Raw genomic sequence first — 25,850 nt, forward strand, 5'->3', positions numbered from 1 at the left:
AAATACATCAACAGGCAGACTACAGAAAAGCTTACTATCAAAGGTTAGAGGGGGGCTTTCTCAGAGGGCTTTTTACAGTTTTTCAATTCCCAATTAGCCGTTTAAGTGTACTTATTGAAAGTAGTAATTCTTTCATAGGCCGCCCTTTCTTAGTATTTGACGTTCCTTATATTGCGGTATGAGGCTTCGCAGTAGGTTGCAAACATTCATCACCCATGACTGTCCCCAATTGAGCTCAGAAGCTCAATGTCTATCATGACCTCTCTTTTAGAATGTCCAAGAGCAAGCAAACTATTCCTCCAGGAGAGGGCGCCAACAGACTACTAAAGAGATCATCATTACTCAAAGAAAACCCCAAAAACCAATGCATGATAGGAATAAACAGGTAACTTTCTTTGGAGTGGAAGCGGAGAGATCGCACCAGATGCCAATTCTAGATGTTATCACACCTGTGGTCACTGCAGCAGCAGGTGAATCCACTTTGTCCAAAAGGGATCTATTCCATTCAATTGCAAATGATCTAGATAAGACAGAGAACTGCAGCACGGGGACATAGCCGAGTTGGTCAGGTTGAGTGGTGATGAGTTTGCTATTTGGATGAATAAAGAAAGTCAAAAGTGTGAAAGATAAAAAACAAAAGGAGGAAGTGTGAAAAGTGAATGGGCCAAATTGAGGTGCATATGAAGACGTATGCTTTCTTCCAATTCATTAAATCGGGCTAATATGAATCAGGTGAATTGAGTTCTGCTTTTGGAAACTGGGTTAAGAAGGGGTGCACCGTTCCTGGAGGTACTGCAATACCAGGTCAATGCGTGGAGTGGACAGAGCAAGCTCTTTTTCCATCTCCCTGTTCTAAAAATCCATTTAATATATGGTCCCCAGATAGGGGACGTATCAGATATTAAACTGATAAGAACAGATACTACACTTGATCTTAGCCAAAAGGCCGAGAAGCGATAACCAGAATTGGTTTGGGCCTCGAGTGGCACCCTGGCCTATGCCGGACACATCTTAGGGAGAGAGAGCGAGAGGGAGACAAACCCACGCCTACACAAGACATTTTGTCACCCAAGCCAACCCTTGAAAAGGCTGCTTTGCAGAGCCAAAACAAGAAGAATGGTGCGTTTTGCAGCCGCCGCCCACTGCAATGAATCTGAATAACTCCTCCTTTAGGGCGCAAGCAACTCCCCTCCCCCTTGCAGTCTTTCCAATTCACGATACAAAAAGACGGACAGGACAGGTTGCCTGACTTTCCGTCACTGCCACCCTTTGCCATCCTTACCCGTAGAAAGCCCTTTCATCATCCCCAAACCCTAATCTTTTCCCTTTCCTTCCCAGCCCCCAAACCCTGCCCTCTGTACCTTTCTCACCACCCGCTTCCCTTCTCCTGTCATCCCCCTACCACCCGGGAAAAAAAGAGATTGCCCCCTCCTTCCACTAGCCCACCCTCCCACCCAAAGAACAACTTCTTCTGCGCAGCTTGTTTTCTAGGCAGCAGCGCTATTGTGATGTCATCGGGGGGCATTGTGACAAGCCGCCAGTGTTCCGTCTCTTCATGTTGTGCACAGTTCAAACGGAAAATACATCAACAGGCAGACTACAGAAAAGCTTACTATCAAAGGTTAGAGGGGGGCTTTCTCAGAGGGCTTTTTACAGTTTTTCTATTCCCAATTAGCCGTTTAAGTGTACTTATTGAAAGTAGTAATTCTTTCATAGGCCGCCCTTTCTTAGTATTTGACGTTCCTTATATTGCGGTATGAGGCTTCGCAGTAGGTTGCAAACATTCATCACCCATGACTGTCCCCAATTGAGCTCAGAAGCTCAATGTCTATCATGACCTCTCTTTTAGAATGTCCAAGAGCAAGCAAACTATTCCTCCAGGAGAGGGCGCCAACAGACTACTAAAGAGATCATCATTACTCAAAGAAAACCCCAAAAACCAATGCATGATAGGAATAAACAGGTAACTTTCTTTGGAGTGGAAGCGGAGAGATCGCACCAGATGCCAATTCTAGATGTTATCACACCTGTGGTCACTGCAGCAGCAGGTGAATCCACTTTGTCCAAAAGGGATCTATTCCATTCAATTGCAAATGATCTAGATAAGACAGAGAACTGCAGCACGGGGACATAGCCGAGTTGGTCAGGTTGAGTGGTGATGAGTTTGCTATTTGGATGAATAAAGAAAGTCAAAAGTGTGAAAGATAAAAAACAAAAGGAGGAAGTGTGAAAAGTGAATGGGCCAAATTGAGGTGCATATGAAGACGTATGCTTTCTTCCAATTCATTAAATCGGGCTAATATGAATCAGGTGAATTGAGTTCTGCTTTTGGAAACTGGGTTAAGAAGGGGTGCACCGTTCCTGGAGGTACTGCAATACCAGGTCAATGCGTGGAGTGGACAGAGCAAGCTCTTTTTCCATCTCCCTGTTCTAAAAATCCATTTAATATATGGTCCCCAGATAGGGGACGTATCAGATATTAAACTGATAAGAACAGATACTACACTTGATCTTAGCCAAAAGGCCGAGAAGCGATAACCAGAATTGGTTTGGGCCTCGAGTGGCACCCTGGCCTATGCCGGACACATCTTAGGGAGAGAGAGCGAGAGGGAGACAAACCCACGCCTACACAAGACATTTTGTCACCCAAGCCAACCCTTGAAAAGGCTGCTTTGCAGAGCCAAAACAAGAAGAATGGTGCGTTTTGCAGCCGCCGCCCACTGCAATGAATCTGAATAACTCCTCCTTTAGGGCGCAAGCAACTCCCCTCCCCCTTGCAGTCTTTCCAATTCACGATACAAAAAGACGGACAGGACAGGTTGCCTGACTTTCCGTCACTGCCACCCTTTGCCATCCTTACCCGTAGAAAGCCCTTTCATCATCCCCAAACCCTAATCTTTTCCCTTTCCTTCCCAGCCCCCAAACCCTGCCCTCTGTACCTTTCTCACCACCCGCTTCCCTTCTCCTGTCATCCCCCTACCACCCGGGAAAAAAAGAGATTGCCCCCTCCTTCCACTAGCCCACCCTCCCACCCAAAGAACAACTTCTTCTGCGCAGCTTGTTTTCTAGGCAGCAGCGCTATTGTGATGTCATCGGGGGGCATTGTGACAAGCCGCCAGTGTTCCGTCTCTTCATGTTGTGCACAGTTCAAACGGAAAATACATCAACAGGCAGACTACAGAAAAGCTTACTATCAAAGGTTAGAGGGGGGCTTTCTCAGAGGGCTTTTTACAGTTTTTCTATTCCCAATTAGCCGTTTAAGTGTACTTATTGAAAGTAGTAATTCTTTCATAGGCCGCCCTTTCTTAGTATTTGACGTTCCTTATATTGCGGTATGAGGCTTCGCAGTAGGTTGCAAACATTCATCACCCATGACTGTCCCCAATTGAGCTCAGAAGCTCAATGTCTATCATGACCTCTCTTTTAGAATGTCCAAGAGCAAGCAAACTATTCCTCCAGGAGAGGGCGCCAACAGACTACTAAAGAGATCATCATTACTCAAAGAAAACCCCAAAAACCAATGCATGATAGGAATAAACAGGTAACTTTCTTTGGAGTGGAAGCGGAGAGATCGCACCAGATGCCAATTCTAGATGTTATCACACCTGTGGTCACTGCAGCAGCAGGTGAATCCACTTTGTCCAAAAGGGATCTATTCCATTCAATTGCAAATGATCTAGATAAGACAGAGAACTGCAGCACGGGGACATAGCCGAGTTGGTCAGGTTGAGTGGTGATGAGTTTGCTATTTGGATGAATAAAGAAAGTCAAAAGTGTGAAAGATAAAAAACAAAAGGAGGAAGTGTGAAAAGTGAATGGGCCAAATTGAGGTGCATATGAAGACGTATGCTTTCTTCCAATTCATTAAATCGGGCTAATATGAATCAGGTGAATTGAGTTCTGCTTTTGGAAACTGGGTTAAGAAGGGGTGCACCGTTCCTGGAGGTACTGCAATACCAGGTCAATGCGTGGAGTGGACAGAGCAAGCTCTTTTTCCATCTCCCTGTTCTAAAAATCCATTTAATATATGGTCCCCAGATAGGGGACGTATCAGATATTAAACTGATAAGAACAGATACTACACTTGATCTTAGCCAAAAGGCCGAGAAGCGATAACCAGAATTGGTTTGGGCCTCGAGTGGCACCCTGGCCTATGCCGGACACATCTTAGGGAGAGAGAGCGAGAGGGAGACAAACCCACGCCTACACAAGACATTTTGTCACCCAAGCCAACCCTTGAAAAGGCTGCTTTGCAGAGCCAAAACAAGAAGAATGGTGCGTTTTGCAGCCGCCGCCCACTGCAATGAATCTGAATAACTCCTCCTTTAGGGCGCAAGCAACTCCCCTCCCCCTTGCAGTCTTTCCAATTCACGATACAAAAAGACGGACAGGACAGGTTGCCTGACTTTCCGTCACTGCCACCCTTTGCCATCCTTACCCGTAGAAAGCCCTTTCATCATCCCCAAACCCTAATCTTTTCCCTTTCCTTCCCAGCCCCCAAACCCTGCCCTCTGTACCTTTCTCACCACCCGCTTCCCTTCTCCTGTCATCCCCCTACCACCCGGGAAAAAAAGAGATTGCCCCCTCCTTCCACTAGCCCACCCTCCCACCCAAAGAACAACTTCTTCTGCGCAGCTTGTTTTCTAGGCAGCAGCGCTATTGTGATGTCATCGGGGGGCATTGTGACAAGCCGCCAGTGTTCCGTCTCTTCATGTTGTGCACAGTTCAAACGGAAAATACATCAACAGGCAGACTACAGAAAAGCTTACTATCAAAGGTTAGAGGGGGGCTTTCTCAGAGGGCTTTTTACAGTTTTTCTATTCCCAATTAGCCGTTTAAGTGTACTTATTGAAAGTAGTAATTCTTTCATAGGCCGCCCTTTCTTAGTATTTGACGTTCCTTATATTGCGGTATGAGGCTTCGCAGTAGGTTGCAAACATTCATCACCCATGACTGTCCCCAATTGAGCTCAGAAGCTCAATGTCTATCATGACCTCTCTTTTAGAATGTCCAAGAGCAAGCAAACTATTCCTCCAGGAGAGGGCGCCAACAGACTACTAAAGAGATCATCATTACTCAAAGAAAACCCCAAAAACCAATGCATGATAGGAATAAACAGGTAACTTTCTTTGGAGTGGAAGCGGAGAGATCGCACCAGATGCCAATTCTAGATGTTATCACACCTGTGGTCACTGCAGCAGCAGGTGAATCCACTTTGTCCAAAAGGGATCTATTCCATTCAATTGCAAATGATCTAGATAAGACAGAGAACTGCAGCACGGGGACATAGCCGAGTTGGTCAGGTTGAGTGGTGATGAGTTTGCTATTTGGATGAATAAAGAAAGTCAAAAGTGTGAAAGATAAAAAACAAAAGGAGGAAGTGTGAAAAGTGAATGGGCCAAATTGAGGTGCATATGAAGACGTATGCTTTCTTCCAATTCATTAAATCGGGCTAATATGAATCAGGTGAATTGAGTTCTGCTTTTGGAAACTGGGTTAAGAAGGGGTGCACCGTTCCTGGAGGTACTGCAATACCAGGTCAATGCGTGGAGTGGACAGAGCAAGCTCTTTTTCCATCTCCCTGTTCTAAAAATCCATTTAATATATGGTCCCCAGATAGGGGACGTATCAGATATTAAACTGATAAGAACAGATACTACACTTGATCTTAGCCAAAAGGCCGAGAAGCGATAACCAGAATTGGTTTGGGCCTCGAGTGGCACCCTGGCCTATGCCGGACACATCTTAGGGAGAGAGAGCGAGAGGGAGACAAACCCACGCCTACACAAGACATTTTGTCACCCAAGCCAACCCTTGAAAAGGCTGCTTTGCAGAGCCAAAACAAGAAGAATGGTGCGTTTTGCAGCCGCCGCCCACTGCAATGAATCTGAATAACTCCTCCTTTAGGGCGCAAGCAACTCCCCTCCCCCTTGCAGTCTTTCCAATTCACGATACAAAAAGACGGACAGGACAGGTTGCCTGACTTTCCGTCACTGCCACCCTTTGCCATCCTTACCCGTAGAAAGCCCTTTCATCATCCCCAAACCCTAATCTTTTCCCTTTCCTTCCCAGCCCCCAAACCCTGCCCTCTGTACCTTTCTCACCACCCGCTTCCCTTCTCCTGTCATCCCCCTACCACCCGGGAAAAAAAGAGATTGCCCCCTCCTTCCACTAGCCCACCCTCCCACCCAAAGAACAACTTCTTCTGCGCAGCTTGTTTTCTAGGCAGCAGCGCTATTGTGATGTCATCGGGGGGCATTGTGACAAGCCGCCAGTGTTCCGTCTCTTCATGTTGTGCACAGTTCAAACGGAAAATACATCAACAGGCAGACTACAGAAAAGCTTACTATCAAAGGTTAGAGGGGGGCTTTCTCAGAGGGCTTTTTACAGTTTTTCTATTCCCAATTAGCCGTTTAAGTGTACTTATTGAAAGTAGTAATTCTTTCATAGGCCGCCCTTTCTTAGTATTTGACGTTCCTTATATTGCGGTATGAGGCTTCGCAGTAGGTTGCAAACATTCATCACCCATGACTGTCCCCAATTGAGCTCAGAAGCTCAATGTCTATCATGACCTCTCTTTTAGAATGTCCAAGAGCAAGCAAACTATTCCTCCAGGAGAGGGCGCCAACAGACTACTAAAGAGATCATCATTACTCAAAGAAAACCCCAAAAACCAATGCATGATAGGAATAAACAGGTAACTTTCTTTGGAGTGGAAGCGGAGAGATCGCACCAGATGCCAATTCTAGATGTTATCACACCTGTGGTCACTGCAGCAGCAGGTGAATCCACTTTGTCCAAAAGGGATCTATTCCATTCAATTGCAAATGATCTAGATAAGACAGAGAACTGCAGCACGGGGACATAGCCGAGTTGGTCAGGTTGAGTGGTGATGAGTTTGCTATTTGGATGAATAAAGAAAGTCAAAAGTGTGAAAGATAAAAAACAAAAGGAGGAAGTGTGAAAAGTGAATGGGCCAAATTGAGGTGCATATGAAGACGTATGCTTTCTTCCAATTCATTAAATCGGGCTAATATGAATCAGGTGAATTGAGTTCTGCTTTTGGAAACTGGGTTAAGAAGGGGTGCACCGTTCCTGGAGGTACTGCAATACCAGGTCAATGCGTGGAGTGGACAGAGCAAGCTCTTTTTCCATCTCCCTGTTCTAAAAATCCATTTAATATATGGTCCCCAGATAGGGGACGTATCAGATATTAAACTGATAAGAACAGATACTACACTTGATCTTAGCCAAAAGGCCGAGAAGCGATAACCAGAATTGGTTTGGGCCTCGAGTGGCACCCTGGCCTATGCCGGACACATCTTAGGGAGAGAGAGCGAGAGGGAGACAAACCCACGCCTACACAAGACATTTTGTCACCCAAGCCAACCCTTGAAAAGGCTGCTTTGCAGAGCCAAAACAAGAAGAATGGTGCGTTTTGCAGCCGCCGCCCACTGCAATGAATCTGAATAACTCCTCCTTTAGGGCGCAAGCAACTCCCCTCCCCCTTGCAGTCTTTCCAATTCACGATACAAAAAGACGGACAGGACAGGTTGCCTGACTTTCCGTCACTGCCACCCTTTGCCATCCTTACCCGTAGAAAGCCCTTTCATCATCCCCAAACCCTAATCTTTTCCCTTTCCTTCCCAGCCCCCAAACCCTGCCCTCTGTACCTTTCTCACCACCCGCTTCCCTTCTCCTGTCATCCCCCTACCACCCGGGAAAAAAAGAGATTGCCCCCTCCTTCCACTAGCCCACCCTCCCACCCAAAGAACAACTTCTTCTGCGCAGCTTGTTTTCTAGGCAGCAGCGCTATTGTGATGTCATCGGGGGGCATTGTGACAAGCCGCCAGTGTTCCGTCTCTTCATGTTGTGCACAGTTCAAACGGAAAATACATCAACAGGCAGACTACAGAAAAGCTTACTATCAAAGGTTAGAGGGGGGCTTTCTCAGAGGGCTTTTTACAGTTTTTCTATTCCCAATTAGCCGTTTAAGTGTACTTATTGAAAGTAGTAATTCTTTCATAGGCCGCCCTTTCTTAGTATTTGACGTTCCTTATATTGCGGTATGAGGCTTCGCAGTAGGTTGCAAACATTCATCACCCATGACTGTCCCCAATTGAGCTCAGAAGCTCAATGTCTATCATGACCTCTCTTTTAGAATGTCCAAGAGCAAGCAAACTATTCCTCCAGGAGAGGGCGCCAACAGACTACTAAAGAGATCATCATTACTCAAAGAAAACCCCAAAAACCAATGCATGATAGGAATAAACAGGTAACTTTCTTTGGAGTGGAAGCGGAGAGATCGCACCAGATGCCAATTCTAGATGTTATCACACCTGTGGTCACTGCAGCAGCAGGTGAATCCACTTTGTCCAAAAGGGATCTATTCCATTCAATTGCAAATGATCTAGATAAGACAGAGAACTGCAGCACGGGGACATAGCCGAGTTGGTCAGGTTGAGTGGTGATGAGTTTGCTATTTGGATGAATAAAGAAAGTCAAAAGTGTGAAAGATAAAAAACAAAAGGAGGAAGTGTGAAAAGTGAATGGGCCAAATTGAGGTGCATATGAAGACGTATGCTTTCTTCCAATTCATTAAATCGGGCTAATATGAATCAGGTGAATTGAGTTCTGCTTTTGGAAACTGGGTTAAGAAGGGGTGCACCGTTCCTGGAGGTACTGCAATACCAGGTCAATGCGTGGAGTGGACAGAGCAAGCTCTTTTTCCATCTCCCTGTTCTAAAAATCCATTTAATATATGGTCCCCAGATAGGGGACGTATCAGATATTAAACTGATAAGAACAGATACTACACTTGATCTTAGCCAAAAGGCCGAGAAGCGATAACCAGAATTGGTTTGGGCCTCGAGTGGCACCCTGGCCTATGCCGGACACATCTTAGGGAGAGAGAGCGAGAGGGAGACAAACCCACGCCTACACAAGACATTTTGTCACCCAAGCCAACCCTTGAAAAGGCTGCTTTGCAGAGCCAAAACAAGAAGAATGGTGCGTTTTGCAGCCGCCGCCCACTGCAATGAATCTGAATAACTCCTCCTTTAGGGCGCAAGCAACTCCCCTCCCCCTTGCAGTCTTTCCAATTCACGATACAAAAAGACGGACAGGACAGGTTGCCTGACTTTCCGTCACTGCCACCCTTTGCCATCCTTACCCGTAGAAAGCCCTTTCATCATCCCCAAACCCTAATCTTTTCCCTTTCCTTCCCAGCCCCCAAACCCTGCCCTCTGTACCTTTCTCACCACCCGCTTCCCTTCTCCTGTCATCCCCCTACCACCCGGGAAAAAAAGAGATTGCCCCCTCCTTCCACTAGCCCACCCTCCCACCCAAAGAACAACTTCTTCTGCGCAGCTTGTTTTCTAGGCAGCAGCGCTATTGTGATGTCATCGGGGGGCATTGTGACAAGCCGCCAGTGTTCCGTCTCTTCATGTTGTGCACAGTTCAAACGGAAAATACATCAACAGGCAGACTACAGAAAAGCTTACTATCAAAGGTTAGAGGGGGGCTTTCTCAGAGGGCTTTTTACAGTTTTTCTATTCCCAATTAGCCGTTTAAGTGTACTTATTGAAAGTAGTAATTCTTTCATAGGCCGCCCTTTCTTAGTATTTGACGTTCCTTATATTGCGGTATGAGGCTTCGCAGTAGGTTGCAAACATTCATCACCCATGACTGTCCCCAATTGAGCTCAGAAGCTCAATGTCTATCATGACCTCTCTTTTAGAATGTCCAAGAGCAAGCAAACTATTCCTCCAGGAGAGGGCGCCAACAGACTACTAAAGAGATCATCATTACTCAAAGAAAACCCCAAAAACCAATGCATGATAGGAATAAACAGGTAACTTTCTTTGGAGTGGAAGCGGAGAGATCGCACCAGATGCCAATTCTAGATGTTATCACACCTGTGGTCACTGCAGCAGCAGGTGAATCCACTTTGTCCAAAAGGGATCTATTCCATTCAATTGCAAATGATCTAGATAAGACAGAGAACTGCAGCACGGGGACATAGCCGAGTTGGTCAGGTTGAGTGGTGATGAGTTTGCTATTTGGATGAATAAAGAAAGTCAAAAGTGTGAAAGATAAAAAACAAAAGGAGGAAGTGTGAAAAGTGAATGGGCCAAATTGAGGTGCATATGAAGACGTATGCTTTCTTCCAATTCATTAAATCGGGCTAATATGAATCAGGTGAATTGAGTTCTGCTTTTGGAAACTGGGTTAAGAAGGGGTGCACCGTTCCTGGAGGTACTGCAATACCAGGTCAATGCGTGGAGTGGACAGAGCAAGCTCTTTTTCCATCTCCCTGTTCTAAAAATCCATTTAATATATGGTCCCCAGATAGGGGACGTATCAGATATTAAACTGATAAGAACAGATACTACACTTGATCTTAGCCAAAAGGCCGAGAAGCGATAACCAGAATTGGTTTGGGCCTCGAGTGGCACCCTGGCCTATGCCGGACACATCTTAGGGAGAGAGAGCGAGAGGGAGACAAACCCACGCCTACACAAGACATTTTGTCACCCAAGCCAACCCTTGAAAAGGCTGCTTTGCAGAGCCAAAACAAGAAGAATGGTGCGTTTTGCAGCCGCCGCCCACTGCAATGAATCTGAATAACTCCTCCTTTAGGGCGCAAGCAACTCCCCTCCCCCTTGCAGTCTTTCCAATTCACGATACAAAAAGACGGACAGGACAGGTTGCCTGACTTTCCGTCACTGCCACCCTTTGCCATCCTTACCCGTAGAAAGCCCTTTCATCATCCCCAAACCCTAATCTTTTCCCTTTCCTTCCCAGCCCCCAAACCCTGCCCTCTGTACCTTTCTCACCACCCGCTTCCCTTCTCCTGTCATCCCCCTACCACCCGGGAAAAAAAAGAGATTGCCCCTCCTTCCACTAGCCCACCCTCCCACCCAAAGAACAACTTCTTCTGCGCAGCTTGTTTTCTAGGCAGCAGCGCTATTGTGATGTCATCGGGGGGCATTGTGACAAGCCGCCAGTGTTCCCGTCTCTTCATGTTGTGCACAGTTCAAACGGAAAATACATCAACAGGCAGACTACAGAAAAGCTTACTATCAAAGGTTAGAGGGGGGCTTTCTCAGAGGGCTTTTTACAGTTTTTCTATTCCCAATTAGCCGTTTAAGTGTACTTATTGAAAGTAGTAATTCTTTCATAGGCCGCCCTTTCTTAGTATTTGACGTTCCTTATATTGCGGTATGAGGCTTCGCAGTAGGTTGCAAACATTCATCACCCATGACTGTCCCCAATTGAGCTCAGAAGCTCAATGTCTATCATGACCTCTCTTTTAGAATGTCCAAGAGCAAGCAAACTATTCCTCCAGGAGAGGGCGCCAACAGACTACTAAAGAGATCATCATTACTCAAAGAAAACCCCAAAAACCAATGCATGATAGGAATAAACAGGTAACTTTCTTTGGAGTGGAAGCGGAGAGATCGCACCAGATGCCAATCTAGATGTTATCACACCTGGTGGTCACTGCAGCAGCAGGTGAATCCACTTTGTCCAAAGGGATCTATTCCATTCAATTGCAAATGATCTAGATAAGACAGAGAACTGCAGCACGGGGACATAGCGAGTTGGTCAGGTTGAGTGGTGATGAGTTTGCTATTTGGATGAATAAAGAAAGTCAAAAGTGTGAAAGATAAAAAACAAAAGGAGGAAGTGTGAAAAGTGAATGGGCCAAATTGAGGTGCATATGAAGACGTATGCTTTCTTCCAATTCATTAAATCGGGCTAATATGAATCAGGTGAATTGAGTTCTGCTTTTGGAAACTGGGTTAAGAAGGGGTGCACCGTTCCTGGAGGTACTGCAATACCAGGTCAATGCGTGGAGTGGACAGAGCAAGCTCTTTTTCCATCTCCCTGTTCTAAAAATCCATTTAATATATGGTCCCCCAGATAGGGGACGTATCAGATATTAAACTGATAAGAACAGATACTACACTTGATCTTAGCCAAAAGGCCGAGAAGCGATAACCAGAATTGGTTTGGGCCTCGAGTGGCACCCTGGCCTATGCCGGACACATCTTAGGGAGAGAGAGCGAGAGGGAGACAAACCCACGCCTACACAAGACATTTTGTCACCCAAGCCAACCCTTGAAAAGCTGCTTTGCAGAGCCAAAACAAGAAGAATGGTGCGTTTTGCAGCCGCCGCCCACTGCAATGAATCTGAATAACTCCCTCCTTTAGGGCGCAAGCAACTCCCCTCCCCCTTGCAGTCTTTCCAATTCACGATACAAAAAGACGGACAGGACAGGTTGCCTGACTTTCCGTCACTGCCACCCTTTGCCATCCTTACCCGTAGAAAGCCCTTTCATCATCCCCAAACCCTAATCTTTTCCCTTTCCTTCCCCAGCCCCCAAACCCTGCCCCTCTGTACCCTTTCTCACCACCCGCTTCCCTTCTCCTGTCATCCCCCTACCACCCGGGAAAAAAAGAGATTGCCCCCTCCTTGCACTAGCCCACCCTCCCACCCAAAGAACAACTTCTTCTGCGCAGCTTGTTTTCTAGGCAGCAGCGCTATTGTGATGTCATCGGGGGGCATTGTGACAAGCCGCCAGTGTTCCGTCTCTTCATGTTGTGCACAGTTCAAACGGAAAATACATCAACAGGCAGACTACAGAAAAGCTTACTATCAAAGGTTAGAGGGGGGCTTTCTCAGAGGGCTTTTTACAGTTTTTTCTATTCCCAATTAGCCGTTTAAGTGTACTTATTGAAAGTAGTAATTCTTTCATAGGCCGCACCTTTCTTAGTATTTGACGTTCCTTATATTGCGTATGAGGCTTCGCAGTAGGTTGCAAACATTCATCACCCATGACTGTCCCCAATTGAGCTCAGAAGCTCAATGTCTATCATGACCTCTCTTTTAGAATGTCCAAGAGCAAGCAAACTATTCCTCCAGGAGAGGGCGCCAACAGACTACTAAAGAGATCATCATTACCTCAAAGAAAACCCCAAAAACCAATGCATGATAGGAATAAACAGGTAACTTTCTTTGGAGTGGAAGCGGAGAGATCGCACCAGATGCCAATTCTAGATGTTATCACACCTGTGGTCACTGCTGCAGCAGGTGAATCCACTTTGTCCAAAAGGATCTATTCCATTCAATTGCAAATGATCTAGATAAGACAGAGAACTGCAGCACGGGGACATAGCCGAGTTGGTCAGGTTGAGTGGTGATGAGTTTGCTATTTGGATGAATAAAGAAAGTCAAAAGTGTGAAAGATAAAAACAAAGGAGGAAGTGTGAAAAGTGAATGGGCCAAATTGAGGTGCATATGAAGACGTATGCTTTCTTCCAATTCATTAAATCGGGCTAATATGAATCAGGTGAATTGAGTTCTGCTTTTGGAAACTGGGTTAAGAAGGGGTGCACCGGTTCCTGGAGGTACTGCAATACCAGGTCAATGCGTGGAGTGGACAGAGCAAGCTCTTTTTCCATCTCCCTGTTCTAAAAATCCATTTAATATATGGTCCCCAGATAGGGGACGTATCAGATATTAAACTGATAAGAACAGATACTACACTTGATCTTAGCCAAAAGGCGAGAAGCGATAACCAGAATTGGTTTGGGCCTCGAGTGGCACCCTGGCCTATGCCGGACACATCTTAGGGAGAGAGAGCGAGAGGGAGACAAACCACGCCTACACAAGACATTTTGTCACCAAGCCAACCCTTGAAAAGGCTGCTTTGCAGAGCCAAAACAAGAAGAACTGGTGCGTTTTGCAGCCGCCGCCCACTGCAAGAATCTGAATAACTCCTCCTTTAGGGCGCAAAGCAACTCCCCTCCCCCTTGCAGTCTTTCCAATTCAACGGATACAAAAAGACGGACAGGACAGGTTTGCCTGACTTTCCGTCACTGCCACCCTTTGCCATCCTTACCGTAGAAAGCCCTTTCATCATCCCCAAACCCTAATCTTTTCCCTTTCCTTCCCAGCCCCCAAACCCTGCCCTCTGTACCTTTCTCACCACCCGCTTCCCTTCTCCCTGTCATCCCCCCTACCACCCGGGAAAAAAAAGAGATTGCCCCTCCTTCCACTAGCCCACCCTCCACCCAAAGAACAACTTCTTCTGCGCAGCTTGTTTTCTAGGCAGCAGCGCTATTGTGATGTCATCGGGGGGCATTGTGACCAAGCCGCCAGTGTTCCGTCTCTTCATGTTGTGCACAGTTCAAACGGGAAAATACATCAACAGGCAGACTACAGAAAAGCTTACTATCAAAGGTTAGAGGGGGGCTTTCTCAGAGGGCTTTTTACAGTTTTTCTATTCCCAATTAGCCGTTTAAGTGTACTTATTGAAAGTAGTAATTCTTTCATAGGCCGCCCTTTCTTAGTATTTGACGTTCCTTATATTGCGGTATGAGGCTTCGCAGTAGGTTGCAAACATTCATCACCCATGACTGTCCCCAATTGAGCTCAGAAGCTCAATGTCTATCATGACCTCTCTTTTAGAATGTCCAAGAGCAAGCAAACTATTCCTCCAGGAGAGGGCGCCAACAGACTACTAAAGAGATCATCATTACTCAAAGAAAACCCCAAAAACCAATGCATGATAGGAATAAACAGGTAACTTTCTTTGGAGTGGAAGCGGAGAGATCGCACCAGATGCCAATTCTAGATGTTATCACACCTGTGGTCACTGCAGCAGCAGGTGAATCCACTTTGTCCAAAAGGGATCTATTCCATTCAATTGCAAATGATCTAGATAAGACAGAGAACTGCAGCACGGGGACATAGCCGAGTTGGTCAGGTTGAGTGGTGATGAGTTTGCTATTTGGATGAATAAAGAAAGTCAAAAGTGTGAAAGATAAAAAACAAAAGGAGGAAGTGTGAAAAGTGAATGGGCCAAATTGAGGTGCATATGAAGACGTATGCTTTCTTCCAATTCATTAAATCGGGCTAATATGAATCAGGTGAATTGAGTTCTGCTTTTGGAAACTGGGTTAAGAAGGGGTGCACCGTTCCTGGAGGTACTGCAATACCAGGTCAATGCGTGGAGTGGACAGAGCAAGCTCTTTTTCCATCTCCCTGTTCTAAAAATCCATTTAATATATGGTCCCCAGATAGGGGACGTATCAGATATTAAACTGATAAGAACAGATACTACACTTGATCTTAGCCAAAAGGCCGAGAAGCGATAACCAGAATTGGTTTGGGCCTCGAGTGGCACCCTGGCCTATGCCGGACACATCTTAGGGAGAGAGAGCGAGAGGGAGACAAACCCACGCCTACACAAGACATTTTGTCACCCAAGCCAACCCTTGAAAAGGCTGCTTTGCAGAGCCAAAACAAGAAGAATGGTGCGTTTTGCAGCCGCCGCCCACTGCAATGAATCTGAATAACTCCTCCTTTAGGGCGCAAGCAACTCCCCTCCCCCTTGCAGTCTTTCCAATTCACGATACAAAAAGACGGACAGGACAGGTTGCCTGACTTTCCGTCACTGCCACCCTTTGCCATCCTTACCCGTAGAAAGCCCTTTCATCATCCCCAAACCCTAATCTTTTCCCTTTCCTTCCCAGCCCCCAAACCCTGCCCTCTGTACCTTTCTCACCACCCGCTTCCCTTCTCCTGTCATCCCCCTACCACCCGGGAAAAAAAGAGATTGCCCCCTCCTTCCACTAGCCCACCCTCCCACCCAAAGAACAACTTCTTCTGCGCAGCTTGTTTTCTAGGCAGCAGCGCTATTGTGATGTCATCGGGGGGCATTGTGACAAGCCGCCAGTGTTCCGTCTCTTCATGTTGTGCACAGTTCAAACGGAAAATACATCAACAGGCAGACTACAGAAAAGCTTACTATCAAAGGTTAGAGGGGGGCTTTCTCAGAGGGCTTTTTACAGTTTTTCTATTCCCAATTAGCCGTTTAAGTGTACTTATTGAAAGTAGTAATTCTTTCATAGGCCGCCCTTTCTTAGTATTTGACGTTCCTTATATTGCGGTATGAGGCTTCGCAGTAGGTTGCAAACATTCATCACCCATGACTGTCCCCAATTGAGCTCAGAAGCTCAATGTCTATCATGACCTCTCTTTTAGAATGTCCAAGAGCAAGCAAACTATTCCTCCAGGAGAGGGCGCCAACAGACTACTAAAGAGATCATCATTACTCAAAGAAAACCCCAAAAACCAATGCATGATAGGAATAAACAGGTAACTTTCTTTGGAGTGGAAGCGGAGAGATCGCACCAGATGCCAATTCTAGATGTTATCACACCTGTGGTCACTGCAGCAGCAGGTGAATCCACTTTGTCCAAAAGGGATCTATTCCATTCAATTGCAAATGATCTAGATAAGACAGAGAACTGCAGCACGGGGACATAGCCGAGTTGGTCAGGTTGAGTGGTGATGAGTTTGCTATTTGGATGAATAAAGAAAGTCAAAAGTGTGAAAGATAAAAAACAAAAGGAGGAAGTGTGAAAAGTGAATGGGCCAAATTGAGGTGCATATGAAGACGTATGCTTTCTTCCAATTCATTAAATCGGGCTAATATGAATCAGGTGAATTGAGTTCTGCTTTTGGAAACTGGGTTAAGAAGGGGTGCACCGTTCCTGGAGGTACTGCAATACCAGGTCAATGCGTGGAGTGGACAGAGCAAGCTCTTTTTCCATCTCCCTGTTCTAAAAATCCATTTAATATATGGTCCCCAGATAGGGGACGTATCAGATATTAAACTGATAAGAACAGATACTACACTTGATCTTAGCCAAAAGGCCGAGAAGCGATAACCAGAATTGGTTTGGGCCTCGAGTGGCACCCTGGCCTATGCCGGACACATCTTAGGGAGAGAGAGCGAGAGGGAGACAAACCCACGCCTACACAAGACATTTTGTCACCCAAGCCAACCCTTGAAAAGGCTGCTTTGCAGAGCCAAAACAAGAAGAATGGTGCGTTTTGCAGCCGCCGCCCACTGCAATGAATCTGAATAACTCCTCCTTTAGGGCGCAAGCAACTCCCCTCCCCCTTGCAGTCTTTCCAATTCACGATACAAAAAGACGGACAGGACAGGTTGCCTGACTTTCCGTCACTGCCACCCTTTGCCATCCTTACCCGTAGAAAGCCCTTTCATCATCCCCAAACCCTAATCTTTTCCCTTTCCTTCCCAGCCCCCAAACCCTGCCCTCTGTACCTTTCTCACCACCCGCTTCCCTTCTCCTGTCATCCCCCTACCACCCGGGAAAAAAAGAGATTGCCCCCTCCTTCCACTAGCCCACCCTCCCACCCAAAGAACAACTTCTTCTGCGCAGCTTGTTTTCTAGGCAGCAGCGCTATTGTGATGTCATCGGGGGGCATTGTGACAAGCCGCCAGTGTTCCGTCTCTTCATGTTGTGCACAGTTCAAACGGAAAATACATCAACAGGCAGACTACAGAAAAGCTTACTATCAAAGGTTAGAGGGGGGCTTTCTCAGAGGGCTTTTTACAGTTTTTCTATTCCCAATTAGCCGTTTAAGTGTACTTATTGAAAGTAGTAATTCTTTCATAGGCCGCCCTTTCTTAGTATTTGACGTTCCTTATATTGCGGTATGAGGCTTCGCAGTAGGTTGCAAACATTCATCACCCATGACTGTCCCCAATTGAGCTCAGAAGCTCAATGTCTATCATGACCTCTCTTTTAGAATGTCCAAGAGCAAGCAAACTATTCCTCCAGGAGAGGGCGCCAACAGACTACTAAAGAGATCATCATTACTCAAAGAAAACCCCAAAAACCAATGCATGATAGGAATAAACAGGTAACTTTCTTTGGAGTGGAAGCGGAGAGATCGCACCAGATGCCAATTCTAGATGTTATCACACCTGTGGTCACTGCAGCAGCAGGTGAATCCACTTTGTCCAAAAGGGATCTATTCCATTCAATTGCAAATGATCTAGATAAGACAGAGAACTGCAGCACGGGGACATAGCCGAGTTGGTCAGGTTGAGTGGTGATGAGTTTGCTATTTGGATGAATAAAGAAAGTCAAAAGTGTGAAAGATAAAAAACAAAAGGAGGAAGTGTGAAAAGTGAATGGGCCAAATTGAGGTGCATATGAAGACGTATGCTTTCTTCCAATTCATTAAATCGGGCTAATATGAATCAGGTGAATTGAGTTCTGCTTTTGGAAACTGGGTTAAGAAGGGGTGCACCGTTCCTGGAGGTACTGCAATACCAGGTCAATGCGTGGAGTGGACAGAGCAAGCTCTTTTTCCATCTCCCTGTTCTAAAAATCCATTTAATATATGGTCCCCAGATAGGGGACGTATCAGATATTAAACTGATAAGAACAGATACTACACTTGATCTTAGCCAAAAGGCCGAGAAGCGATAACCAGAATTGGTTTGGGCCTCGAGTGGCACCCTGGCCTATGCCGGACACATCTTAGGGAGAGAGAGCGAGAGGGAGACAAACCCACGCCTACACAAGACATTTTGTCACCCAAGCCAACCCTTGAAAAGGCTGCTTTGCAGAGCCAAAACAAGAAGAATGGTGCGTTTTGCAGCCGCCGCCCACTGCAATGAATCTGAATAACTCCTCCTTTAGGGCGCAAGCAACTCCCCTCCCCCTTGCAGTCTTTCCAATTCACGATACAAAAAGACGGACAGGACAGGTTGCCTGACTTTCCGTCACTGCCACCCTTTGCCATCCTTACCCGTAGAAAGCCCTTTCATCATCCCCAAACCCTAATCTTTTCCCTTTCCTTCCCAGCCCCCAAACCCTGCCCTCTGTACCTTTCTCACCACCCGCTTCCCTTCTCCTGTCATCCCCCTACCACCCGGGAAAAAAAGAGATTGCCCCCTCCTTCCACTAGCCCACCCTCCCACCCAAAGAACAACTTCTTCTGCGCAGCTTGTTTTCTAGGCAGCAGCGCTATTGTGATGTCATCGGGGGGCATTGTGACAAGCCGCCAGTGTTCCGTCTCTTCATGTTGTGCACAGTTCAAACGGAAAATACATCAACAGGCAGACTACAGAAAAGCTTACTATCAAAGGTTAGAGGGGGGCTTTCTCAGAGGGCTTTTTACAGTTTTTCTATTCCCAATTAGCCGTTTAAGTGTACTTATTGAAAGTAGTAATTCTTTCATAGGCCGCCCTTTCTTAGTATTTGACGTTCCTTATATTGCGGTATGAGGCTTCGCAGTAGGTTGCAAACATTCATCACCCATGACTGTCCCCAATTGAGCTCAGAAGCTCAATGTCTATCATGACCTCTCTTTTAGAATGTCCAAGAGCAAGCAAACTATTCCTCCAGGAGAGGGCGCCAACAGACTACTAAAGAGATCATCATTACTCAAAGAAAACCCCAAAAACCAATGCATGATAGGAATAAACAGGTAACTTTCTTTGGAGTGGAAGCGGAGAGATCGCACCAGATGCCAATTCTAGATGTTATCACACCTGTGGTCACTGCAGCAGCAGGTGAATCCACTTTGTCCAAAAGGGATCTATTCCATTCAATTGCAAATGATCTAGATAAGACAGAGAACTGCAGCACGGGGACATAGCCGAGTTGGTCAGGTTGAGTGGTGATGAGTTTGCTATTTGGATGAATAAAGAAAGTCAAAAGTGTGAAAGATAAAAAACAAAAGGAGGAAGTGTGAAAAGTGAATGGGCCAAATTGAGGTGCATATGAAGACGTATGCTTTCTTCCAATTCATTAAATCGGGCTAATATGAATCAGGTGAATTGAGTTCTGCTTTTGGAAACTGGGTTAAGAAGGGGTGCACCGTTCCTGGAGGTACTGCAATACCAGGTCAATGCGTGGAGTGGACAGAGCAAGCTCTTTTTCCATCTCCCTGTTCTAAAAATCCATTTAATATATGGTCCCCAGATAGGGGACGTATCAGATATTAAACTGATAAGAACAGATACTACACTTGATCTTAGCCAAAAGGCCGAGAAGCGATAACCAGAATTGGTTTGGGCCTCGAGTGGCACCCTGGCCTATGCCGGACACATCTTAGGGAGAGAGAGCGAGAGGGAGACAAACCCACGCCTACACAAGACATTTTGTCACCCAAGCCAACCCTTGAAAAGGCTGCTTTGCAGAGCCAAAACAAGAAGAATGGTGCGTTTTGCAGCCGCCGCCCACTGCAATGAATCTGAATAACTCCTCCTTTAGGGCGCAAGCAACTCCCCTCCCCCTTGCAGTCTTTCCAATTCACGATACAAAAAGACGGACAGGACAGGTTGCCTGACTTTCCGTCACTGCCACCCTTTGCCATCCTTACCCGTAGAAAGCCCTTTCATCATCCCCAAACCCTAATCTTTTCCCTTTCCTTCCCAGCCCCCAAACCCTGCCCTCTGTACCTTTCTCACCACCCGCTTCCCTTCTCCTGTCATCCCCCTACCACCCGGGAAAAAAAGAGATTGCCCCCTCCTTCCACTAGCCCACCCTCCCACCCAAAGAACAACTTCTTCTGCGCAGCTTGTTTTCTAGGCAGCAGCGCTATTGTGATGTCATCGGGGGGCATTGTGACAAGCCGCCAGTGTTCCGTCTCTTCATGTTGTGCACAGTTCAAACGGAAAATACATCAACAGGCAGACTACAGAAAAGCTTACTATCAAAGGTTAGAGGGGGGCTTTCTCAGAGGGCTTTTTACAGTTTTTCTATTCCCAATTAGCCGTTTAAGTGTACTTATTGAAAGTAGTAATTCTTTCATAGGCCGCCCTTTCTTAGTATTTGACGTTCCTTATATTGCGGTATGAGGCTTCGCAGTAGGTTGCAAACATTCATCACCCATGACTGTCCCCAATTGAGCTCAGAAGCTCAATGTCTATCATGACCTCTCTTTTAGAATGTCCAAGAGCAAGCAAACTATTCCTCCAGGAGAGGGCGCCAACAGACTACTAAAGAGATCATCATTACTCAAAGAAAACCCCAAAACCAATGCATGATAGGAATAAACAGGTAACTTTCTTTGGAGTGGAAGCGGAGAGATCGCACCAGATGCCAATTCTAGATGTTATCACACCTGTGGTCACTGCAGCAGCAGGTGAATCCACTTTGTCCAAAAGGGATCTATTCCATTCAATTGCAAATGATCTAGATAAGACAGAGAACTGCAGCACGGGGACATAGCCGAGTTGGTCAGGTTGAGTGGTGATGAGTTTGCTATTTGGATGAATAAAGAAAGTCAAAAGTGTGAAAGATAAAAAACAAAAGGAGGAAGTGTGAAAAGTGAATGGGCCAAATTGAGGTGCATATGAAGACGTATGCTTTCTTCCAATTCATTAAATCGGGCTAATATGAATCAGGTGAATTGAGTTCTGCTTTTGGAAACTGGGTTAAGAAGGGGTGCACCGTTCCTGGAGGTACTGCAATACCAGGTCAATGCGTGGAGTGGACAGAGCAAGCTCTTTTTCCATCTCCCTGTTCTAAAAATCCATTTAATATATGGTCCCCAGATAGGGGACGTATCAGATATTAAACTGATAAGAACAGATACTACACTTGATCTTAGCCAAAAGGCCGAGAAGCGATAACCAGAATTGGTTTGGGCCTCGAGTGGCACCCTGGCCTATGCCGGACACATCTTAGGGAGAGAGAGCGAGAGGGAGACAAACCCACGCCTACACAAGACATTTTGTCACCCAAGCCAACCCTTGAAAAGGCTGCTTTGCAGAGCCAAAACAAGAAGAATGGTGCGTTTTGCAGCCGCCGCCCACTGCAATGAATCTGAATAACTCCTCCTTTAGGGCGCAAGCAACTCCCCTCCCCCTTGCAGTCTTTCCAATTCACGATACAAAAAGACGGACAGGACAGGTTGCCTGACTTTCCGTCACTGCCACCCTTTGCCATCCTTACCCGTAGAAAGCCCTTTCATCATCCCCAAACCCTAATCTTTTCCCTTTCCTTCCCAGCCCCCAAACCCTGCCCTCTGTACCTTTCTCACCACCCGCTTCCCTTCTCCTGTCATCCCCCTACCACCCGGGAAAAAAAGAGATTGCCCCCTCCTTCCACTAGCCCACCCTCCCACCCAAAGAACAACTTCTTCTGCGCAGCTTGTTTTCTAGGCAGCAGCGCTATTGTGATGTCATCGGGGGGCATTGTGACAAGCCGCCAGTGTTCCGTCTCTTCATGTTGTGCACAGTTCAAACGGAAAATACATCAACAGGCAGACTACAGAAAAGCTTACTATCAAAGGTTAGAGGGGGGCTTTCTCAGAGGGCTTTTTACAGTTTTTCTATTCCCAATTAGCCGTTTAAGTGTACTTATTGAAAGTAGTAATTCTTTCATAGGCCGCCCTTTCTTAGTATTTGACGTTCCTTATATTGCGGTATGAGGCTTCGCAGTAGGTTGCAAACATTCATCACCCATGACTGTCCCCAATTGAGCTCAGAAGCTCAATGTCTATCATGACCTCTCTTTTAGAATGTCCAAGAGCAAGCAAACTATTCCTCCAGGAGAGGGCGCCAACAGACTACTAAAGAGATCATCATTACTCAAAGAAAACCCCAAAAACCAATGCATGATAGGAATAAACAGGTAACTTTCTTTGGAGTGGAAGCGGAGAGATCGCACCAGATGCCAATTCTAGATGTTATCACACCTGTGGTCACTGCAGCAGCAGGTGAATCCACTTTGTCCAAAAGGGATCTATTCCATTCAATTGCAAATGATCTAGATAAGACAGAGAACTGCAGCACGGGGACATAGCCGAGTTGGTCAGGTTGAGTGGTGATGAGTTTGCTATTTGGATGAATAAAGAAAGTCAAAAGTGTGAAAGATAAAAAACAAAAGGAGGAAGTGTGAAAAGTGGATGGGCCAAATTGAGGTGCATATGAAGACGTATGCTTTCTTCCAATTCATTAAATCGGGCTAATATGAATCAGGTGAATTGAGTTCTGCTTTTGGAAACTGGGTTAAGAAGGGGTGCACCGTTCCTGGAGGTACTGCAATACCAGGTCAATGCGTGGAGTGGACAGAGCAAGCTCTTTTTCCATCTCCCTGTTCTAAAAATCCATTTAATATATGGTCCCCAGATAGGGGACGTATCAGATATTAAACTGATAAGAACAGATACTACACTTGATCTTAGCCAAAAGGCCGAGAAGCGATAACCAGAATTGGTTTGGGCCTCGAGTGGCACCCTGGCCTATGCCGGACACATCTTAGGGAGAGAGAGCGAGAGGGAGACAAACCCACGCCTACACAAGACATTTTGTCACCCAAGCCAACCCTTGAAAAGGCTGCTTTGCAGAGCCAAAACAAGAAGAATGGTGCGTTTTGCAGCCGCCGCCCACTGCAATGAATCTGAATAACTCCTCCTTTAGGGCGCAAGCAACTCCCCTCCCCCTTGCAGTCTTTCCAATTCACGATACAAAAAGACGGACAGGACAGGTTGCCTGACTTTCCGTCACTGCCACCCTTTGCCATCCTTACCCGTAGAAAGCCCTTTCATCATCCCCAAACCCTAATCTTTTCCCTTTCCTTCCCAGCCCCCAAACCCTGCCCTCTGTACCTTTCTCACCACCCGCTTCCCTTCTCCTGTCATCCCCCTACCACCCGGGAAAAAAAGAGATTGCCCCCTCCTTCCACTAGCCCACCCTCCCACCCAAAGAACAACTTCTTCTGCGCAGCTTGTTTTCTAGGCAGCAGCGCTATTGTGATGTCATCGGGGGGCATTGTGACAAGCCGCCAGTGTTCCGTCTCTTCATGTTGTGCACAGTTCAAACGGAAAATACATCAACAGGCAGACTACAGAAAAGCTTACTATCAAAGGTTAGAGGGGGGCTTTCTCAGAGGGCTTTTTACAGTTTTTCTATTCCCAATTAGCCGTTTAAGTGTACTTATTGAAAGTAGTAATTCTTTCATAGGCCGCCCTTTCTTAGTATTTGACGTTCCTTATATTGCGGTATGAGGCTTCGCAGTAGGTTGCAAACATTCATCACCCATGACTGTCCCCAATTGAGCTCAGAAGCTCAATGTCTATCATGACCTCTCTTTTAGAATGTCCAAGAGCAAGCAAACTATTCCTCCAGGAGAGGGCGCCAACAGACTACTAAAGAGATCATCATTACTCAAATAAAACCCCAAAAACCAATGCATGATAGGAATAAACAGGTAACTTTCTTTGGAGTGGAAGCGGAGAGATCGCACCAGATGCCAATTCTAGATGTTATCACACCTGTGGTCACTGCAGCAGCAGGTGAATCCACTTTGTCCAAAAGGGATCTATTCCATTCAATTGCAAATGATCTAGATAAGACAGAGAACTGCAGCACGGGGACATAGCCGAGTTGGTCAGGTTGAGTGGTGATGAGTTTGCTATTTGGATGAATAAAGAAAGTCAAAAGTGTGAAAGATAAAAAACAAAAGGAGGAAGTGTGAAAAGTGAATGGGCCAAATTGAGGTGCATATGAAGACGTATGCTTTCTTCCAATTCATTAAATCGGGCTAATATGAATCAGGTGAATTGAGTTCTGCTTTTGGAAACTGGGTTAAGAAGGGGTGCACCGTTCCTGGAGGTACTGCAATACCAGGTCAATGCGTGGAGTGGACAGAGCAAGCTCTTTTTCCATCTCCCTGTTCTAAAAATCCATTTAATATATGGTCCCCAGATAGGGGACGTATCAGATATTAAACTGATAAGAACAGATACTACACTTGATCTTAGCCAAAAGGCCGAGAAGCGATAACCAGAATTGGTTTGGGCCTCGAGTGGCACCCTGGCCTATGCCGGACACATCTTAGGGAGAGAGAGCGAGAGGGAGACAAACCCACGCCTACACAAGACATTTTGTCACCCAAGCCAACCCTTGAAAAGGCTGCTTTGCAGAGCCAAAACAAGAAGAATGGTGCGTTTTGCAGCCGCCGCCCACTGCAATGAATCTGAATAACTCCTCCTTTAGGGCGCAAGCAACTCCCCTCCCCCTTGCAGTCTTTCCAATTCACGATACAAAAAGACGGACAGGACAGGTTGCCTGACTTTCCGTCACTGCCACCCTTTGCCATCCTTACCCGTAGAAAGCCCTTTCATCATCCCCAAACCCTAATCTTTTCCCTTTCCTTCCCAGCCCCCAAACCCTGCCCTCTGTACCTTTCTCACCACCCGCTTCCCTTCTCCTGTCATCCCCCTACCACCCGGGAAAAAAAGAGATTGCCCCCTCCTTCCACTAGCCCACCCTCCCACCCAAAGAACAACTTCTTCTGCGCAGCTTGTTTTCTAGGCAGCAGCGCTATTGTGATGTCATCGGGGGGCATTGTGACAAGCCGCCAGTGTTCCGTCTCTTCATGTTGTGCACAGTTCAAACGGAAAATACATCAACAGGCAGACTACAGAAAAGCTTTACTATCAAAGGTAAGAGGGGGGCTTTCTCAGAGGGCTTTTTACAGTTTTTCTATTCCCAATTAGCCGTTTAAGTGTACTTATTGAAAGTAGTAATTCTTTCATAGGCCGCCCTTTCTTAGTATTTGACGTTCCTTATATTGCGGTATGAGGCTTCGCAGTAGGTTGCAAACATTCATCACCCATGACTGTCCCCAATTGAGCTCAGAAGCTCAATGTCTATCATGACCTCTCTTTTAGAATGTCCAAGAGCAAGCAAACTATTCCTCCAGGAGAGGGCGCCAACAGACTACTAAAGAGATCATCATTACTCAAAGAAAACCCCAAAAACCAATGCATGATAGGAATAAACAGGTAACTTTCTTTGGAGTGGAAGCGGAGAGATCGCACCAGATGCCAATTCTAGATGTTATCACACCTGTGGTCACTGCAGCAGCAGGTGAATCCACTTTGTCCAAAAGGGATCTATTCCATTCAATTGCAAATGATCTAGATAAGACAGAGAACTGCAGCACGGGGACATAGCCGAGTTGGTCAGGTTGAGTGGTGATGAGTTTGCTATTTG

At 46.2% G+C, this 25,850-nt stretch overlaps 16 non-coding genes across 16 annotated transcripts; all 16 read right to left on the reverse strand.

Annotated features, from left to right (window-relative positions):
- Positions 1-767: 767 nt before the first annotated feature.
- On the reverse strand, positions 768-958 carry LOC142282037 (U2 spliceosomal RNA). The gene has a single exon (XR_012744017.1). It is a non-coding gene; the product is annotated as a U2 spliceosomal RNA (small nuclear RNA).
- Positions 959-2,345: 1,387 nt separating this feature from the next.
- LOC142282048 (U2 spliceosomal RNA) lies at positions 2,346-2,536 on the reverse strand. The gene has a single exon (XR_012744028.1). It is a non-coding gene; the product is annotated as a U2 spliceosomal RNA (small nuclear RNA).
- A 1,387-nt stretch (positions 2,537-3,923) lies between these two features.
- LOC142282050 (U2 spliceosomal RNA) lies at positions 3,924-4,114 on the reverse strand. Its single transcript, XR_012744030.1, has one exon. It is a non-coding gene; the product is annotated as a U2 spliceosomal RNA (small nuclear RNA).
- Positions 4,115-5,501: 1,387 nt separating this feature from the next.
- On the reverse strand, positions 5,502-5,692 carry LOC142282051 (U2 spliceosomal RNA). Its single transcript, XR_012744031.1, has one exon. It is a non-coding gene; the product is annotated as a U2 spliceosomal RNA (small nuclear RNA).
- A 1,387-nt stretch (positions 5,693-7,079) lies between these two features.
- Positions 7,080-7,270, reverse strand: LOC142282053 (U2 spliceosomal RNA). The gene has a single exon (XR_012744032.1). It is a non-coding gene; the product is annotated as a U2 spliceosomal RNA (small nuclear RNA).
- A 1,387-nt stretch (positions 7,271-8,657) lies between these two features.
- Positions 8,658-8,848, reverse strand: LOC142282038 (U2 spliceosomal RNA). Its single transcript, XR_012744018.1, has one exon. It is a non-coding gene; the product is annotated as a U2 spliceosomal RNA (small nuclear RNA).
- Positions 8,849-10,235: 1,387 nt separating this feature from the next.
- LOC142282039 (U2 spliceosomal RNA) lies at positions 10,236-10,426 on the reverse strand. Its single transcript, XR_012744019.1, has one exon. It is a non-coding gene; the product is annotated as a U2 spliceosomal RNA (small nuclear RNA).
- A 1,386-nt stretch (positions 10,427-11,812) lies between these two features.
- On the reverse strand, positions 11,813-12,004 carry LOC142282047 (U2 spliceosomal RNA). Its single transcript, XR_012744027.1, has one exon. It is a non-coding gene; the product is annotated as a U2 spliceosomal RNA (small nuclear RNA).
- A 1,389-nt stretch (positions 12,005-13,393) lies between these two features.
- On the reverse strand, positions 13,394-13,584 carry LOC142282049 (U2 spliceosomal RNA). Its single transcript, XR_012744029.1, has one exon. It is a non-coding gene; the product is annotated as a U2 spliceosomal RNA (small nuclear RNA).
- Positions 13,585-14,975: 1,391 nt separating this feature from the next.
- Positions 14,976-15,166, reverse strand: LOC142282040 (U2 spliceosomal RNA). The gene has a single exon (XR_012744020.1). It is a non-coding gene; the product is annotated as a U2 spliceosomal RNA (small nuclear RNA).
- Positions 15,167-16,553: 1,387 nt separating this feature from the next.
- Positions 16,554-16,744, reverse strand: LOC142282041 (U2 spliceosomal RNA). Its single transcript, XR_012744021.1, has one exon. It is a non-coding gene; the product is annotated as a U2 spliceosomal RNA (small nuclear RNA).
- Positions 16,745-18,131: 1,387 nt separating this feature from the next.
- On the reverse strand, positions 18,132-18,322 carry LOC142282042 (U2 spliceosomal RNA). The gene has a single exon (XR_012744022.1). It is a non-coding gene; the product is annotated as a U2 spliceosomal RNA (small nuclear RNA).
- Positions 18,323-19,709: 1,387 nt separating this feature from the next.
- On the reverse strand, positions 19,710-19,900 carry LOC142282043 (U2 spliceosomal RNA). Its single transcript, XR_012744023.1, has one exon. It is a non-coding gene; the product is annotated as a U2 spliceosomal RNA (small nuclear RNA).
- Positions 19,901-21,286: 1,386 nt separating this feature from the next.
- LOC142282044 (U2 spliceosomal RNA) lies at positions 21,287-21,477 on the reverse strand. Its single transcript, XR_012744024.1, has one exon. It is a non-coding gene; the product is annotated as a U2 spliceosomal RNA (small nuclear RNA).
- A 1,387-nt stretch (positions 21,478-22,864) lies between these two features.
- LOC142282045 (U2 spliceosomal RNA) lies at positions 22,865-23,055 on the reverse strand. Its single transcript, XR_012744025.1, has one exon. It is a non-coding gene; the product is annotated as a U2 spliceosomal RNA (small nuclear RNA).
- A 1,387-nt stretch (positions 23,056-24,442) lies between these two features.
- On the reverse strand, positions 24,443-24,633 carry LOC142282046 (U2 spliceosomal RNA). Its single transcript, XR_012744026.1, has one exon. It is a non-coding gene; the product is annotated as a U2 spliceosomal RNA (small nuclear RNA).
- Between the last annotated feature and the right edge of the window lie 1,217 nt (positions 24,634-25,850).

Source organism: Anomaloglossus baeobatrachus, unplaced genomic scaffold (assembly GCF_048569485.1).
Source record: "Anomaloglossus baeobatrachus isolate aAnoBae1 unplaced genomic scaffold, aAnoBae1.hap1 Scaffold_4927, whole genome shotgun sequence".
Lineage (NCBI taxonomy): Eukaryota > Metazoa > Chordata > Amphibia > Anura > Aromobatidae > Anomaloglossus > Anomaloglossus baeobatrachus.